The sequence below is a fragment of the Pinus tabuliformis genome, chromosome Q (assembly GCF_031772625.1).
Source record: "Pinus tabuliformis cultivar Carrire ecotype Pingquan chromosome Q, CPIR1, whole genome shotgun sequence".
NCBI lineage: Eukaryota > Viridiplantae > Streptophyta > Pinopsida > Pinales > Pinaceae > Pinus > Pinus tabuliformis.
In genome coordinates, this window is record NC_142296.1 from 1,070,911,948 (window position 1) to 1,070,929,721 (window position 17,774).

Sequence of the window (17,774 nt, forward strand, 5' to 3'; positions counted from 1 at the left end):
TAGACTTTATTTCAGATGCAAGAGTAAGAGGATCATTATTTTTCAGTTCAAGAGTGAAGAGTTTAATCATGAGCTGAACAACTTCAAGTGCAGAATGTGTATCATAGAGTTCTTTCAGCTTTTGTAAAGCTTCAAAGGCAGTGGAATAGGATGAAATATGGCAACTTACTTCCTCATTGACAGATGCTGCGATCAATGCAAAGGCTTTGCTGTTCTTGTTTTCCCAAATGGCGAGTTCTTTGTCTGATGTGGGCTGCACAGGGTCTCTGTCTTCTTCTCCGACACACACACCTTTCCACAGCTCATTGTAGATGAGGGTGTGTTTTACCATCCGAGACCATTCAGAATAGTTCTCCTTGCCAGTGAGAACTATTCCGACCATAGAAATGATTGAATGCATTCTGTAAAAATATCTCTGCTAAAAAAAAACTTCTGTTGATAAAAGACTTCTGCTGAAAAAAAAAAAAACCTTATGCCACAGCCTTATGTATTTTATTTTCTTCCTATGTTTGATAGAAGCATCAGCATCACTGCAATTTTACTATGTTTGAAAAATGCGCAATGAATCTCATCACTTCATTCTATAACTTCAATATATCAATATATATGCAATTGAAAAACTGCGCAAGAGATATATATCTTCAATCAATGCAACACGCATAAGGGATAATATATATTACTTCAATATATATTAATGCAAAGCTGTTATGAAAGCAGTGCAATATATTAAACCTTTTGAATGAAACAGCGCGTTTTAATCTTCACAGTCTCCAACACACAACTTTCACCGAAATTACCAACGCATAACCATGCACCATTCAAAACTGCGCGCACTGAATGAACCGATGCCGAGAGCAGAAATATGATACCATAAAAAAAACGCAGTCAATCATTACAGGCTTCAATACATCAAACACAGTCTTCTATTGAAATACATCAACGCAATTCAAAGTGGTGTTCAAAGTGATGAATATGGCGATGATCTGATTTTATTCGCCAAGGGAATCAATCGAAGACGTGGAAACAATGCTCAGCCTCGAAATCTTCGACGCCTGTTCAATAATACGGTGGAGATTGTCGTGACGGTGTAGGTTTCACAAGGCGGTATGCTTGCCAGGTTAGCTATACTATACCCCATCTGAAAAGGCTCCTCCAGTACTCGGCCTTGTCTTTGCCCGTTGACATATGCTGGAATGAACTAAGATTCAATACACGGAATTCTCAACACCACCATTTAAGGCATCAGCAGCTTCCAAGCTCATATCACCGCATCAGGTCGAGAGATCGCCTTTCTCACACCACCACAGTCTCGGCTGCAGCAGAAGACAGAAGGTCTCATGGTCGTCTTTTGCAAGATGGTATTCGCAGTGATGGTCGCCAGTTACTCGAATGCAGAAGGGAATGAGAGCAATCAGTGATAGAAACGCTCAGGTGTTCAATATCAACAAGAAAGCGCTCACATTCAGCAGCCCATTCCACGCTCACCGCACAGAGGCGCTCAGGTATGTCAGAGCAGGTATGTCAGAGGCAGCGCAGAGAGGGGCAGCGAATTGCCTGAATAAAACGCATGACAGAGGCAGCCTATTCAGGCCAGAGAGCGCAGAGGCAGAGGCAGGAGTTACAGCTAATTTAAGGGACTGGGACCTGAGCTCTGATACCATGTCAGGCCAGGGTAACTCCAGCAATTAATGAGCGCAAGAAACAATTGAATGATTTTATTCATTAGATGATTATTATTTATACATTTACAAAACGGATCAGTTCATCTTCTAGATGACTGTCCGGCTTCACCTCATCCGTTTCGGATTAGGTGTCAACATTATTTGATTAAAGATAATATAAATTTCCTTATGAAAATTTAACATGGTATCGGAGCCCGTATGGGCCTGGGCCTGGGCCTTGGCCCCTCATGGGTTGAGGGAAATAAAGAGTTTGATGAGTGTTTTGTGTGTTTTTCCCTTGCTTGTTTGCCCATCCTTTTGTTGTTGCTATGTAGATGGCGCTGGAAAGAGCGTGGTAAATATGTAGGATCGAGTTGTCAAGCGTCGGGAATAGTGAAAAGTCGTGATGTGACTGTGAATTGTAGATCTGTTTTTTCTTTGCAAGCCGATCATCTCTCTTTTTTTTATTGCAGGTCGATCTTGTGGCTCTTTGGTGGATCTGTGGATGATCACAGGGTGATCAGGCGATGGTTAGTCTGCCCATCATGGAGGAGTAGCGGATCTGTGAGTCTGCGGATCTGTGGATACAACACCCCTTCTTTGGACGGCTGGCTCTTCCCTACAAATGCTACTAGGCTTCTCAGTTGGGGTACCCGGTTGAGCATCACCATAGAAACTGCTCATAGACTAGCATTCTTAAACGGAGAATGTCGCGAATGCATTGTGCATTTCTATGTAAAACCCGACAACATTATCCTCGACAATAAGTTCAGGGCCAAGCTATCAGATTTCGGGTTGTCGAAACTCATCAACTAGACTGATTAGCATAGCCGATTTCCAACTGGGATGAGAGGCACTCAGGGCTACATGGCACCTGAATGGCTCATGGAAGTGGGTGTGAGCGGCAAGAGCGATGTTTACAACTTGGGTATCATGTTACTGGAGATTGTGTCTCGGGGCCGGTGCGTAGATCTTTCGGCTCTGGCGAAATATTGTTATCTTCCCGCTATGACCATTCAAAGGCTTCAAGAGGAGATGTTAATGGAAATCGTTGATCCTCATTTATAGGAGCATGGCTTACCGGAGGAGCATGAAGTGAAGAAAGTTGTGATGGTGGCACTTTGGTGTATACAGGAGGATCTTGCAATGAGATTGGAGGCCAGTGTAGTGAGCCGAATGCTAGTAGACCTTGGATCCACATATACAGATTGTTCTCGTATTTTTTTATGGATCGACCTAAGAAGGTGCGCTCGGGCTTCATTGAGGAGAGCCATAGGTGTTGTGTTCTGGCAGACAAGTGATAGTAAGCATGAGATGAGTAGCAATCTAGTCATCTTGGAGGAGATCGAGCCTGGCGTCGACAACAAGGTATTGAAATTCGTCAGCCCTTTCTCTCGAGCGGTAATGCCTTTCTGGAGTGTGCGTAGGAGAAGGTAGCCTCTGGTGTAGAGTGGTGTCATGGATCTGGAGTGTGTTGTTCAACACTTCATGCCTCAGCAGGGTTCAATTCTAGATCATTCACAAACTTGAGGAATCCACATCGAACGCAAGCTCGGGAGAAAGTATTGTTGGAGGAAGATCCTACATTTAGGGAAAAACTATTGAACTTCTCATTTCGAGGGCATATTATTCATTTATCCAATTTTAAGGATGAGTCAAGTAGAGCATGGATGTTTGTGTATGCTTGGGTAAGCATAATTTTTTCACGATGAAATTATTTTGGAATTAAAATAAATATATATATTGAGATTTGGCACCTCAATATAAAATTATTTTGTTAGAATTGGCTATTCTAACAAGTGACAGGTTAGGCATGGAATTCCAAAATTTAATAGACAAAGACAAAGATGCCTAAGATGTGAACAATTTCAAAAGATGAGGAAAGGAGAAGCTTAGCAATTAAAGGATGTTGGACCTTAAAACTTCTATGTGATTTACTCGGGAGAGACTTGAAATATACTTTAAATGAAAAAACATTGTCGACTATAATAAAAGCATAAATGATTATACATATTTGGTTAGTTTTAATTAAAAGTAGTATAAAACATTAATAATCACATTCTCATTGTGCTCACTTAATTCAAATATATTTCACTTTCACTCTTCCACTAATAAATAAAATATGTGGATATCTATAGTGTTAAAAATATAGTTTTATATATATTTAGAGAGATAAAGTAATTAAAATAAAAAAAAAAAATCTATTTTTCCTATAAATATTTCAATATAGAAATTAAATACATTGTTTGAATATATATGTGTGTGTGTGTGTTAATGTTTACCTTAGGTAAAATTATATATATATTATGTGTGTATATATGTGTGTGTTAATGTTTACCTTAGGTAAAATATTTCAATGCTCAAAAACAAAAAGTTATTACATGTAAAATAATTTAAGAGGAAAAAGTGTAACTCATTCAATTTTTAATATAAAATATTAATCATAATAAGTTATTCAAAAATACAATTTAAACAATGAAAAATTACACATGATCTTTATAAGATAAACATAAAACCAGTATAGATTTATCTCATTCATGGATTTATCAATTACTAAAAGGGATTAAATCTCTTGACGTGTAAATCTTTTTTCAAGTTTTTTGTTCTTAAAAGAGGTTGCATATAATGAGAATTAATCCCTCTCGGCTCTTCGTAGATCCGTGGTTAAGATGAATATATATTGGTATAATTAACAAATGTTACTCAATCTTTATAAGTGAGAATATATCGTTATGGTAAAATGATTTCATGAGTTGTACATATAATCAATAATAAGTAATATGGTAAACGTTTTTATGATTTTTATATAATAGTGTAGGTATAAATTTTAAAGATTTTATATTAATAAAAAATTATTATTGATACTATTAAAATAAAAGTTGTGATAGTTAAATTTTAAAAAATATTTACATTTAGCTTATATATTATAATAATATTAAAAAATTACGCCCGATAAGCATATATATTTCAACTCAAGGTGGATGTGGGCTTGCATATTTTTAATTTTAAAAAAAATAAATGGAGAGGATTTGATCTCAATGGAATATTCTTCGTCTCATAAACCATTCGACTACGGTGATTTCAGTCAATTGTTTCATCTTCTATGTTATATTTGATTTAATAATACTTTTTGCTTAATTAATCCATAATGTGCATTATGTTTGGGTGATGGATTGTCGTTTCAGATGGGCAATGGATTGTTTTGTTAAACCGTGTGATTGTGAAGAAGAAAACTGGAAAGGAAACCAAAAATTAGTTCGAGCAAGATTACTTGCAGAGTCGGTTGTGGAGATACATTTCGATCCATTATCTTAGAGGCTTGCTATCCTTTCTAGTAATGAGCTCACATTAGTCAGATTGTAATTTTATTTCTAGTTACAGAGAAGTGGCAGACACATGGACAACAACTGCGAGGGTTTAAACGCATTGTACAAGAATTCAAGCTTCATTTCATCATGAAAACAATTAAACACACCATCACTATGTTCCTGCTGATGAGGAATGCAGTTGTTTCCACCCTTAATAAGATGGGTAATTATAAGGGTTGGGAATTTGTGTTGCTTTTCTTTAGAGTTTTTTAAGATTCTTAATCCTTTTTTGGATTCAATGATTGAATGGGATGTCAATTTGGTAGTGACAAATTCCAAACATGGCATTAGATTCCTCTTTTTGAGAGGACCAATTTTGACTGTTGAAGCGCTCAATTTGGACAAAGGGAAGTGTATTTTTGAATCGAAGCCCACATGTGCACAAATGGACAAGTCGACCCAAAAGAGAAATTGGACACCCTCGAATGGCTATAAATACAAGTCAAGCGACCCTCATTTGAACATCATCATGATCATTCTTCTTTCTTTGGTTTGGCTTGCACATGTATGAGGTGGTTCGCGAAGATTGGTTTGTACAGGTCCAAAATTACAGGGTTCTAAGCACGCACGTGAGATCCAGGGTTTTGGTTTCCAGCCGCAGGGATGACACAAATATTTTTCGATTTCAACCGCAGGCACGTAGGATCATGAGTGCAGTTGGAGTGTTTCATCTGCACGCATGTACACTCTCTGCGTGTGATTGGAAACTAGGGTTTGATTTTTCAGTTGACCGCAAAATTCAACAATTGACCACAGATAATAACAGTTGACTGTAGGCTTCTAAATCAAGGTTTTGATTATTGGCATTTTTTGGGTTCATCTCTTGGATGTTGTTTAGTTGATTTTACTCGATAGTTTAATGGTTGAAGATATGGATCATTGTACTCTCTCTTTGTTGAACATTTTATGACAACCTAATAAGAAGAAGAATTTGAAAGGGTTTTTCCCCTTGTGGGGTTTTTCCCCGGTCTTTGACCAATCTTGATGTCTTTATGTTTGAATCATTTTATTTTATTGTTCCTTTATGTCTTGCTACATTGATGATGATATTGTTGTTTTTATATAATTGCAGATTTTGCTGAATAATGTTGTAAAAATGAATAATGTGCATTATGTTTGGGCAATGGATCGTCTTTTCAAATGGGCGATGGATTGTTTTGTTAAACTGCGTGATTGTGAAGAAGAAAGCTAGAAGGGACACCAAAAATTAGTTCGAGCAAGATTTCCTGCAGAGTCGATTGTGGAGATACATTTCAATCCATTCTCTTAGAGGTTTTCTATCCTTTCTAGTAATGATCTCACATTAGTCGGATTGTAATTTGATTTCTAGTTACAGAGAAGTGGCAAACGCATGGAACAATAATTGCGAGGGTTTAAACGCATTGTATAAGAATTCAAGCTTCATTTCGTCATGAAAACAATTAAACGCGCCATCATTATGTTCCTACTGATGAGGAATGTAGTTGTTTCCACCCTTAATAAGAGGGGTAAATATAAGGGTTGGGAATTTGTGTAGATTTTCTTTAGAGTTTTTTAAGATTCTTAATATTTTCTTCAATACAATGACTGAATGGGATGTTAATTTGGTAGTGAAAAATTCCAAATATGGCATTAGATTCCTCTTTTTGAGACGACCAATTTTGACTGTTGAAGCGCTCAATTTGGACAAATAGAAGTGTATTTTTGAATTGAAGCCCACATGTGCACAAATGGACAAGTCGACCCAAAAGGGAAATTGGACACCCTCGAATGGCCATAAATACAAGTCAAGTGACCCTCATTTGGACATCATCATGATCATTCTTCTTTCTTTGGTTTGGCTTGCACATGTATGAGGTGGTTCGCGGAGATTGGTTCATATAGTTCCAAAATTGTAGGGTTTGAAGCTCGCACGTGAGATCCAGGGTTTTGGTTTCCAACCGCAGGGATGACACATGTATTTTTTGATTTCAACCGCAGGCACGCAGGATCATGAGTGCGGTTGGAGGGTTTCATCTGCACACATGTACACTCTCTACGTGTGATTGGAAACTAGGGTTTGATTTTTCAGTTGACCACAAAATTCAACAATTGACCGCAGACAATAACAGTTGACCGTAGGCTTCTGAATCAAGGTTTTGATTATTGGAATTTGTTGGGTTCATCTCTTGGATGATGTTTATTTGATTTTGCTCGATAGTTTAATGGTTGAAGATATGGATCATTGTACTCTCTTTGTTGAATTTTTTATGACAATCTAATAAGAAGAATAATTTGAAAGGATTTTCCCCCTTTTGGGGTTTTTCCCTGGTCTCTGACCAATCCTGATGTCTTTATGTGTGAATCCTTTTCTTCTATTGTTCCTTTATGTCCCGCTACATTGATGATGATATTGTTGTTTTTATAAAATTGAAGATTTTGCTGAATAATGTTGTAAAAATGAATAATGTTATGATGTTGTGGGGTGAATTCAATATGTTAACGATGAAATGTAATTATCTAAAGTGAAGAACAATATATTCCTAAGAAAATTTAACATGGAAGAACCAAATTTTGAATGGGAGGTTGTCCAAGTCATGGACAAAGTACAACCTAATTGTCATTCAGTTGATAACTATGAATTAGAAAATTCTTAAGGACAGGATGTTCCAATCATAGACAAATTACTGCCTAATTTCCATCCTGTTAATAAATATGAATGGTGTTTTCACTGCAAGGAAATTGAAGGAGTTTCTTATTGGTGTGATGGATGAGTCATCCAATATGTAGATCTCAAATATCTCTATGGTTTGTTGTAGGTTGGTTGTGGGTTTAGATTTAGTTTCAATATGTAGACTCAGATATCAATATAATTTGTTGTAGGTTGGATTTGGGGTAGGATTTAGTTACACTGGTTGAACTATATAGAGGTTTGGATTTTTTGTGTCAATTGAATTTATGTTACATTTAACTCGTTGTAAGAATTTATTATTAATACTTTGGATTTGTTGTTTTTTGTATTTTTGATTGAACATAAATGAAATGTAAGTGCTTTGATATGGGTGTTTTCTTACTATTAATGAGCACAAATGTAACTACTCTCAAAATATGGGACACTTCATTTAATTGTTGTAACCGTCTCCTCCCACATTTACCCGCTTTCACTGACTTACCCGGGGTAAACATGAGTTTAGGGTCACTACGATAAGACTCAACCTCATATATGACCTTAAGGAAATGGAGTTGACAACTTAAGACCTTATTGACTTCCTTCATGTGCTACAGGACCTCCAGGAGCAACCCAACCCGTCCAGGTGTCCAGTACCTGAGATAACTCTCTTTTTCATTGACCTATAGCCTCATCTGCTCCCTTGCCAGGGCATGCAAGCAACTGTAGCCCTCTAGTCGCACTGATAAGCCTGCCTCCATGCGATTGTGGAGTTTTCCAGTCATTTCTATGCCAGGGACCCTGAATTCTGAGCCACTTTTTCAGGGCCAGGACTTTGACCTCTACCTAGAACTCAGTGAAACTTCCAGAAATGATAAATGACATAGAAATAAATATTATAAACCAAAACTTGAACCAAGACTTTACCTGACCCCTCCCAACTAGGACTGACATTCCGTCAAACACATGGTAAACATGCAACCTACAGGTCATGAATGCAAATATGAACATAAGGATCTGAAAACTTATTTGAGGTTAAATAGGAAGGGACAATTCCTTCTCACTATAGTTGTGATAACACCAATTAGGTCATGCACACATCATGGTCATGCATTCATTAACGAAACATTCATTGAATGAAAGGTGATAAGAGCCATACTTAGATCTGGTAATTAACCATGTTCATAACCAACATATAACCAGATAAATAACAATGAGGGAACAACCATTAAAACCACATAATAAAAAGTACAATTATTCATCAAAAGTAAGAGAAACTTAACTCTTATTAACCATATGAAAAAGCCAACCAAGTCAGGCACTTCCACATACCACCTGACCATAGATTGGGCTGAACCAAATATTTCTTTCAGCCAATCATCCCCATGCCATATTATAAGCATGAATGTGGGATCTCATGGGATAAACCAATCCATAAAAAACTAAGAGAATCCAGAGGTTAAACCACCTCCACCCTCACATACCATGATCTCACCTAAACCAGTCCTAAGATCACAAAACCAAACCGAGCTTGGATGCCTCAGAATTCCTTCACCGTCCCTTGAGGAATTTTCCTATCTCCACCCACATGTTGAAGGCTTCTCGGAGAAAACAATCTCCACACCCAACCCTTGGGATTTTCCTGAGACCACTTCACCTAGATCCAAAACCTTCCAGCAATCCAAAGCTCAACTGAGAAAGAATCCCATCACACCATGGCTATCTGAAAATGGCAAGGCAAGGCTAAAACCATTGTCAAAACCTAGCAAATTCCATGCCACCGACAACAAAGAAACCAAAGTACACACATTCATATGCCATGCATGCCAAAACCAACTAGGAAATACACATGTAATCTTTTACTTGCTAGTATTCCTATTGAAGCTTCCTGATCCTATCTTTCCTTGCTTTATCCTTGCTTCCTTTGCCTTCCTTATCCTTCCTTTGCTCTCCTTTTCCTTCCTTTGATTTCCTTGTCCTTCCTTTTCTTACTTGCTTTTCCTTCTCCTCTTGGTGCTCTTCTCCTCTCCGAGACTAATTCCAAAACAAAACTGACTAAAGACTACCAACTAATGCTCTGATGTCTTTTTATTACTGATGCCTCTAATTTATTCATTTTTCCTCTATTTTCCTTTAATTTCCTCCTCACATGCAACCTGTGACCTTCACCTCTCTTTTCTCCTAATTTCCTTTATTTTCATAAAAAAATGTCAATTAATGTCTCTTTGCTTTTCAAAGCCTTTGTCATTGCCTTTGCCAATTTCCCTTAGCCATAAACATGACAAGTGATGTTCACTAGGATATTTTTTCCAACATTCAGCTTGGCATACGTGTCCCATGACCTTGGTCTTATTTTTCCTTTATTAACTTTATTACATGAACTTTTAATGTGGGATTGTTACAATTGTAACATTGCGAGAAGGATATTACGGTAACTTTACCAGATTACTCGTTTAAAACCACATTTCCAAAACTCGTGTAGAAGCACATTCCCATATATAATACAATAACATTATTATAAAATCACGATTATTAATCACATGCATATTTTCTAAATCAATGTGTAAAATTTTATCGTAAAATGTGAAGAGCTACTTTTTCAAATAAAAATATAATTTATTATGCTCATAATTTCGTTAATTTTATTTTAGTAATTGCTATTTGCTAAATATTGATGATTCATTATTAATACTCTGGTCTCTATGAATTATCTTAATCTACTTGTCGACTCTCTCGATACCATTTAGGGCAGTTTTTTTTCCTATTTGGCTTGCCAATGTTTTGCTCCATTTCTTTCCCTAAGGTATCTGATTTAACATTCCTTGGTGTCTTTATTTAGAATGAATGTTTTTACATATTTGTTTTTCCAAGACTCTATTTTCTTGATTGAATGTTTTCATGTTTTCTTTGTGTAGTTGACATTGACTAATATTTTGTTATTAAGGAGGTGTGATTGCATTCAACCACATTTATTAATGTAGTTGTGTATACTATTGATATACTCATATTGGCATATATCAACCACATTTATTAATGTGGGTGTGCTAGTATATAAATATTTTAAAACCAACGTAGGTCCATCTTAAATCCAAACCTATCAAGCACTCAAAGGGATCAAATCTCTTTTCACTCTAAAAGAGATTTACATCTCAAGATATATGATCCTTCTCGGGGCTTGGTAGATCCAAAGTTAATATGGATCTAGACCGGTTTATTTTCCCCCTTTAAATAGAATATATTCCACACAAATACCATGAGTTCTCAATACCATGTGTCAACACCATGGGTTATTTTTATTTTTTTATTTTATTTTATTTTTATAGAGTTATTTATATATTTCATTTTATTTTGACTAAGTTAAAAGATTTACATTACACTAATATTTTTATTTTATTTTATGTAATTTGACTTAGTCAAAATATTAAACATTACATTAGAACATCACTACCATGTTGGGCTGGAGAGTTCCTCCCAGCGTAATTAATTTTTATTATAACCTTAACTGAAAATTATAATATTGAAAAAAAATAAATAAATCAGGTTGGCAGGGGTGAGAGGGGTTGTATTTCGCCCCGATGACCAAATAGAGCTTCAATATGCATGGGGCTTGGGTATCACTACCAATAACCAAGCAAAGTATCTGGCTCTTTGGCAATGCAAGAAGAGTTTCTCTATTGATGGTTGTTGGGGACTCCAAGAGAGTTAGTCAATAGGTGAACAAACTTAAAGAAAAATGTAGCCTTAGCCCCTCTATATTGCAAAGAATTTCATTACAAATGAGGAATTTTGAGATAATTGAGTTCTATCATGTCAATTGACAATTGAACTCAATGGCAGATGGGTTGGCTAACAAAGGAGCAACTGTGAATCAAGGAATGATGGATCAAGATTAGAGTATAATAATTTTTAATCAGTTGCCATGACAAGGGACATTAATTTCCATGAAATCCATAATACATATAATGAAGTTAATGGCGGTAGAAGACTTCACTAGATTAATGGTTGGCATTATGGATTCCATATATATATCCTTATTTTTGGTGCCATTAAATCGCCCAAATCAAGAGCAATCATAATGGCAATAAATCAATATCGATGGTCATGCATCAAAGTACCCACTCTATAATAACACCTTTCTGAGGCTGGTACACGACACAATCAAGTGGGACATTTAGAGGATCAATAATTCTTTTCAAAATTGGCAAAGGAGTTTGTAGGGTGTCAATTTAAATGCCTCGCTTGGGATGGCACACACGCACTTTGGTAACTTAATGGTGGAAATCCTAAGAGATACGAGGGAAGCAGTGGACAACGAATGTTTGGATGGCAGCATGAATGCGGCAGGATGAGTTTTAATTGTAATTGAATGGCTACCTCGATAAAGAGTGTGAGAACACAAGGATGGTTGATTTACAAAAGGTCGACAACTTCTTCTCAATTGCATAGCCTAGGAGGAATTTTCGGGAAGCAGGGATTATCAAGTGTTATTTCAAATCTTAGGACAAGCAGGCAAATGGAGATAAACACTTTAACTCTTCTTGTTAGGGGGTAGGAGAAAGTGAATCGACATCTGGACCGCTTAATTGAGGCAATGTAGTATATTTTGTCTCTACTTAATTGATTAATTGAAATGGAGGAAATGGAAAAATAGGAGCATCTAGCATTACTAGACCCAAAATGTGAGATGTTACAGAGGAAGTTTGAGAAACTCGAAGAAAAATTGGAAGAGGAGGTGGCTATATTAGATATAAGGTTGAAAAGGATGGATCTATATATTAACAAAGAGTAACATAACCTTTTACGAGCATGGAATATAGCAAGAACTTGGAAAATTAGGAACGAGAGGACGCAATTGTGTAGGAACAATCGAAGAATAAGAGAAATGACAACATTGGCAAAGAATAATTTTGAAGCTTCTCAGTCCAAGATAGGCTGGATAACATGTTTTCTTTGGATATATGTATTGCATATATATTTTTTCTTTAGGTGTTTTTTGGAATGTACTTAGGAGATATCATCATAGATACAACATTAATAGAAAGTGCAAAAGAAGGAAAGGTAGTTACTAGAAATGTAAGTGTTATTAAGTGGACGAAACAATTGAATATGTAAAGGTTTTGGCCTTGTAACGAGACAATGTTTTTAATGCAAAACTATTTTTAACTATTTTGTTTATATAAAAAAAAAGAGAGAAAAGAAAAGAAAAAGAAAAATGAAGGGTGAAAAAATTATTGCATTGTTAAAAGTAATGGTAAATAAGTAGATCTTTGTTTAAGACTTTAATAATTATTCTTATTTTATATGGTTGTGAAGTTTGGGTTATAACCCCCGATCGGGGTGCGAGGCAGTTGGAGGCTCATATGGGGTTGATTGACATGATTGAGCGAAAAAATGTTTGGGATGGTGGGCGGTCTCTCCCACGCCCTCACACGCTCTCTCATATTTATATTATGAAGGGTCGTAGATCTTTGTAGATCCATGATGTGAATGTAGGTAGACCTCACATCTACAGGTGGTGGAAACGAAGGTCGATTTAAGAACATTTGTCCAGATTTTGAATTGGTTTCTTTGGCATCTAAGGGAGCCTATGTTTATTGTCTACAGGTTTGTGGCGCCTGGAACGCAGGGGACATACTCAGACGCTGACCGTCTCTGCTTGAGGTTGGAATGTTCAGTCTGGTATGTTATCATACTTATTTCGTATTCTGGGTTGGGCGCTACAATTCGTGATACACCTCATGTTTTGAGGGGAAAAGAAACAATGGTTAATTTAACAGTTTCTGTGATTGGAAATGTTGGCCTTCTCGACTATGTTATGTCGATATCCATCTTTATGGCAACATTCTTTCCTACATCGGCATGTTTTATGGATTCCAGATCTTTTTCATAATGTTTCCTCTACATGTTGATAATTGGTTTTCCCATTCTAAGCCTGAATGGTACTAGAAAAACCTACGGCAAGTAATGGTTTCAATTTTTGATCAGGGTCGAGTCTACGGACTCTGGGGTCAAGGGTGCATGGGGGTCGCCGCTCCTATTCAAGTGGTGCCTCACACTCTGGGTTGTTTGTCTCTTTGTATGGGCTCAGGTGGTGGAATTTTGAAGTGGTGCAATGTCATCTAATGCTTTCTCTGTTCTTATGCCCTTACATTAAGTTAATGTTTATTTTTTGGGTGGTTCTTTGCATTGGTTCTACTCTGGGTTTGCCTAAGCTGCTTCCTCCTCTGGCCTCTGTACAAAGGGTTGGCTCTCAAGCGCAGGAAGGTGCGAGAAGGTTGAAGAAGGGTGTTCCGGCTCCAGTTATCATGGTGAAGACTCCTCCTCGTGGTGGGGTCCTGGGCCGTGGCGACCGACGCTACAGGAACTAGGGTGGTAAAGGCAAAGAAACTGGCTCGTCTTCTGGTCAGACTCTGTGTCAGTAAGGTAGGAAAATGAATGATTATGTTTACAGACCATGGTTCAGGCATATTAGGAAGGTACCCTGACCCAGGTGAAGCAACTGATTGTGACATGGGAGGCATAATTGAATTTGAAAGCTGAGCTCGAGTCGCCAACAAAGGATTGGAGTGATTTGATCCCTGACCCTGGTCATACCTGCAGCCTCCTCACTCTGTGTAAAATGTTCGTCCATCTTTTTTGGCTTATGAAATGTATTGTGGCTAAAGCTATGGTTTCTTCCCTCAATATTGCAGCAAATGTGGAATTGGATCTGGATCTCAGAGACATCCAGGAAGAGCTCTAGCTAATTCAACTTCAACTGTAGCACCAGAATGCCCACCTGGGCCGCATCGAGCGACATATTCCATGTCTGCCACAATCTGAATTGCCAGGTTCAAGTGCAAAAGATCTTGCTCTGGTGGAATCGTCAGATGAATAGCTATTGGAAGTCATGTCTGATAATTTTGTCTTAAATTTTGTTGTATATGTCGGGTAACATTTATGTTTATAGTTTTATGCTTACTAATTTGTTTCGAGATCATAAATCTTATAAGGCTTGGTTAGACAGACTCAAACTATTTATGTTTTGGATGGCTTATAATGCGGTTCAGTGGCCAACAAACCTGGTTTCCGACTGGGCAAGTTGAGGCCACCGAACGATTTATATGATTGTAACTTGCCTGAGTATTGAAATGAATGAATGTAAAGATACTACTAAGCTTACAAAAAAGAAGAAGTTTGGGTTATAAAACTAGTGGAAAAAGATAAAGTAAACTCAAAATATTTTTGTGACTTATAGTTTTAAAATTAAATGCAATAGATCGTTTCCTATGTTTTTCCTAAAAGTGAATATTCCCCTTATTGAAAGCACCACTATGGCTATGACTAGGTACTTAATGTAAGAATATAAGAAATAATATATTTTAAAATTACTTCGGACTTCAGGGGAGACGGGAGCGGGAGGGGTCCCCTGATGGAATAATTGAAACAAGGTATGCATGGGGGTTGGGGAATGCAATGAACAATCAAGCTAAAGCCTTATCGCTCTGGCAAGGACTTGAGATAGCTATATCAAAAGGTCTTCGATAACTAAGTATAGTTGGAGATCCAATGGTCGTCATTCAAAGATGTTCCAAGACCAGACAACATTCTAACTCTGAACTATCCCCTATGTTTCTTCGGATAGGGATTCTCCTAAGTCAACTCAAAGATTATAATATTTTCCATGTTAAACGCGAAAACAACAGGGAGGCAGACAATCATGCCAACAGAGGCGTTGCCTTAGAACAAAGGGTTTTGATATAAAATCAAATAAATAATCAAATATGTCATGTTCTATGGCAAATCAATCAAGAGATATGACTCCTTATATAAAAAGGATTAAAAGGTGCATTAAAGGAGACATATCATACCATCCTAAGTACCGCTTCAAGGCTTGGAAGGATCTTCTCGAGAGTTGGAGCCGACAAATGGGATGTCACGACAGATGGGATGTCCCCAATACAAATAAAGGAATAAAGATTTAAATTCCATGACGATGGCCAAGTGGAAGACAAATGGGTTAGTATTAAATGCTAAGTTTGGGGAAGGCATGCCTAGTACTTCACCTCTGTTGGGAAGAGTAATAACAGTCCAATCGGTAAGCAAATTGGCAGTTGTAGACATGGTGGTTTGTGCCGACTCTGATAAGAAATTAGGGAATATCATTCAATTCGAAAGGATGGGAATATCATTCAACAAGGAGCATAGCATTATATTAAGGCAATGGATGCAACAGTTAAAACTAAGAGTTATCCATGTCCAAGGGAAGATTGTGCTCAAAATGGATTCTTCCAACATCAATGGAAGCAGAGACAATGCGTAGGAGCAAGGAATTAATCCCACGGGAGTCATCGCGACCATGGTCGAACAATTGGGGAAACAGGTAACATAGGAGATCCATGAACAATTGGTAGATGACTCACCTCTCGGGCATCGAGAAAGACCTGGAGTTGTTGCAGAATGTAGGTTTTAACCCTGTACATAAATTACTTGCAAACAAATTCTTAAAAAAATAGAAAATATATAATGGCAAGAAACACAAAACAAATATACAAAGATTTTCTCCTGGATCCCAAAATCGGGACTACCAGATTGATTTTTTCATTATGTTCCTTTTAATATTACAATACATATATATACATGTTGAAGCATTCATAAACCATGTGCAAAGCCCATGCACAAAACCATAGGTATGTCTGGCCACCTAATATAGGGTCCAAAAAAATTTCGTGGTGTGTTGTCCTGGACCTTGTATAGGGGGGTGGTAAACCCCACAACAGGGAGGGTTGCGCCCAACGCAACGAACAGGGGTGGTTATCGCCCCCCTTGCAACCCTTGAGCACGTGCGACTAGTCGTGGAAAGAATATAACACACACCCAACACAGAAGACAATGGAGCATCTAAATACCAAGATGATCAAGTTGCATTTAAAGGTTGACAACATGGAGGTTAAGGTGGAATCCACGATGGTTGGAGTGTTAAAGGAGGTATTCGGGATTAGGTAAGTGCCCACATCCAGAATTTAGGCAACTGGGGAGGAAGGACAAGAGTATCTTGAACCTAAAAGGAATTTGGCAACTGATCACTATGTAGAGTCGCCCTAGGAGGACAATCCTCTGGAAAAAATGGAAGGCAACGGGTAGATAATTTCTGTTTTTAATATGTATAGTTGATATGACATGTCATTTTGTGAAACTCTGTGGGATCCTTTGGCGATACTATGGCATAAATGTTGTATGCTGAATAGTAGAAAATAAACAGGGTAGCAATAAACTCTCTTCTGAAATTACTCTGGAAATATTTGTAGCAGAGCAGATTTTGAATGTAAGAGACATGGCCTGTTTCCAATTTTAAAATATAAAATTCTACCCGTTTCTTTGAAAAAAAAAATCCAGACTTCCATAAAATCTATTTACACTCCAACAAAATTGACATAAAGATGTTAGATCTAAGACTTTTGTGATCCATAATGTAGATATCAGTCTTTCGGATTAATCACATCATTAGGATTTGGTTCGACGTTCCGAATGACATAAAAATGTCAAAATTTCACTAAATCATTGGAAAAAAAAAATTCCTTTTGCAAAATAATGATGACACTAAAAGTATTATTATATTTAAGTTTAAGAAAAAAAATTAAAATGTGATAAAAATTAAAAAAAAAAATTACAACTCTATAAACATGATAACTTTTTAATTAAAAAATTAAAAATATTCAATTTAAACTATTTCAACTCAAGTAAATTTGTAAAGTAAATTAAATACATTTTATATAATTTGAAAATAGTAAATAAAAAATAAATTCTATAAACATTTTTTTTTGTAAGCTTTGGTAGGACTCTCCTATTTTCATGTCCATTACATACCCCACTATGGGGGAAGGGTAGCCCAAGATTTGAACCCAAGACTTCCAGTTCGGTGAGACTTCATTTTCACAGCCACTGCCGCTTGAGCTACCCCATGTGGACATAAATTCTATAAACATTAATAATTATCATTATAAAATTTAAGTCCAACTTTCCATCCTCTTTGACAAAATAATATATTCATATGTAAATATTATATCAACTTTTAAATTATTATTATTATTTTAATTTAAAATATAATATAATAAGCCATAAAATAATAAAATTAAGATA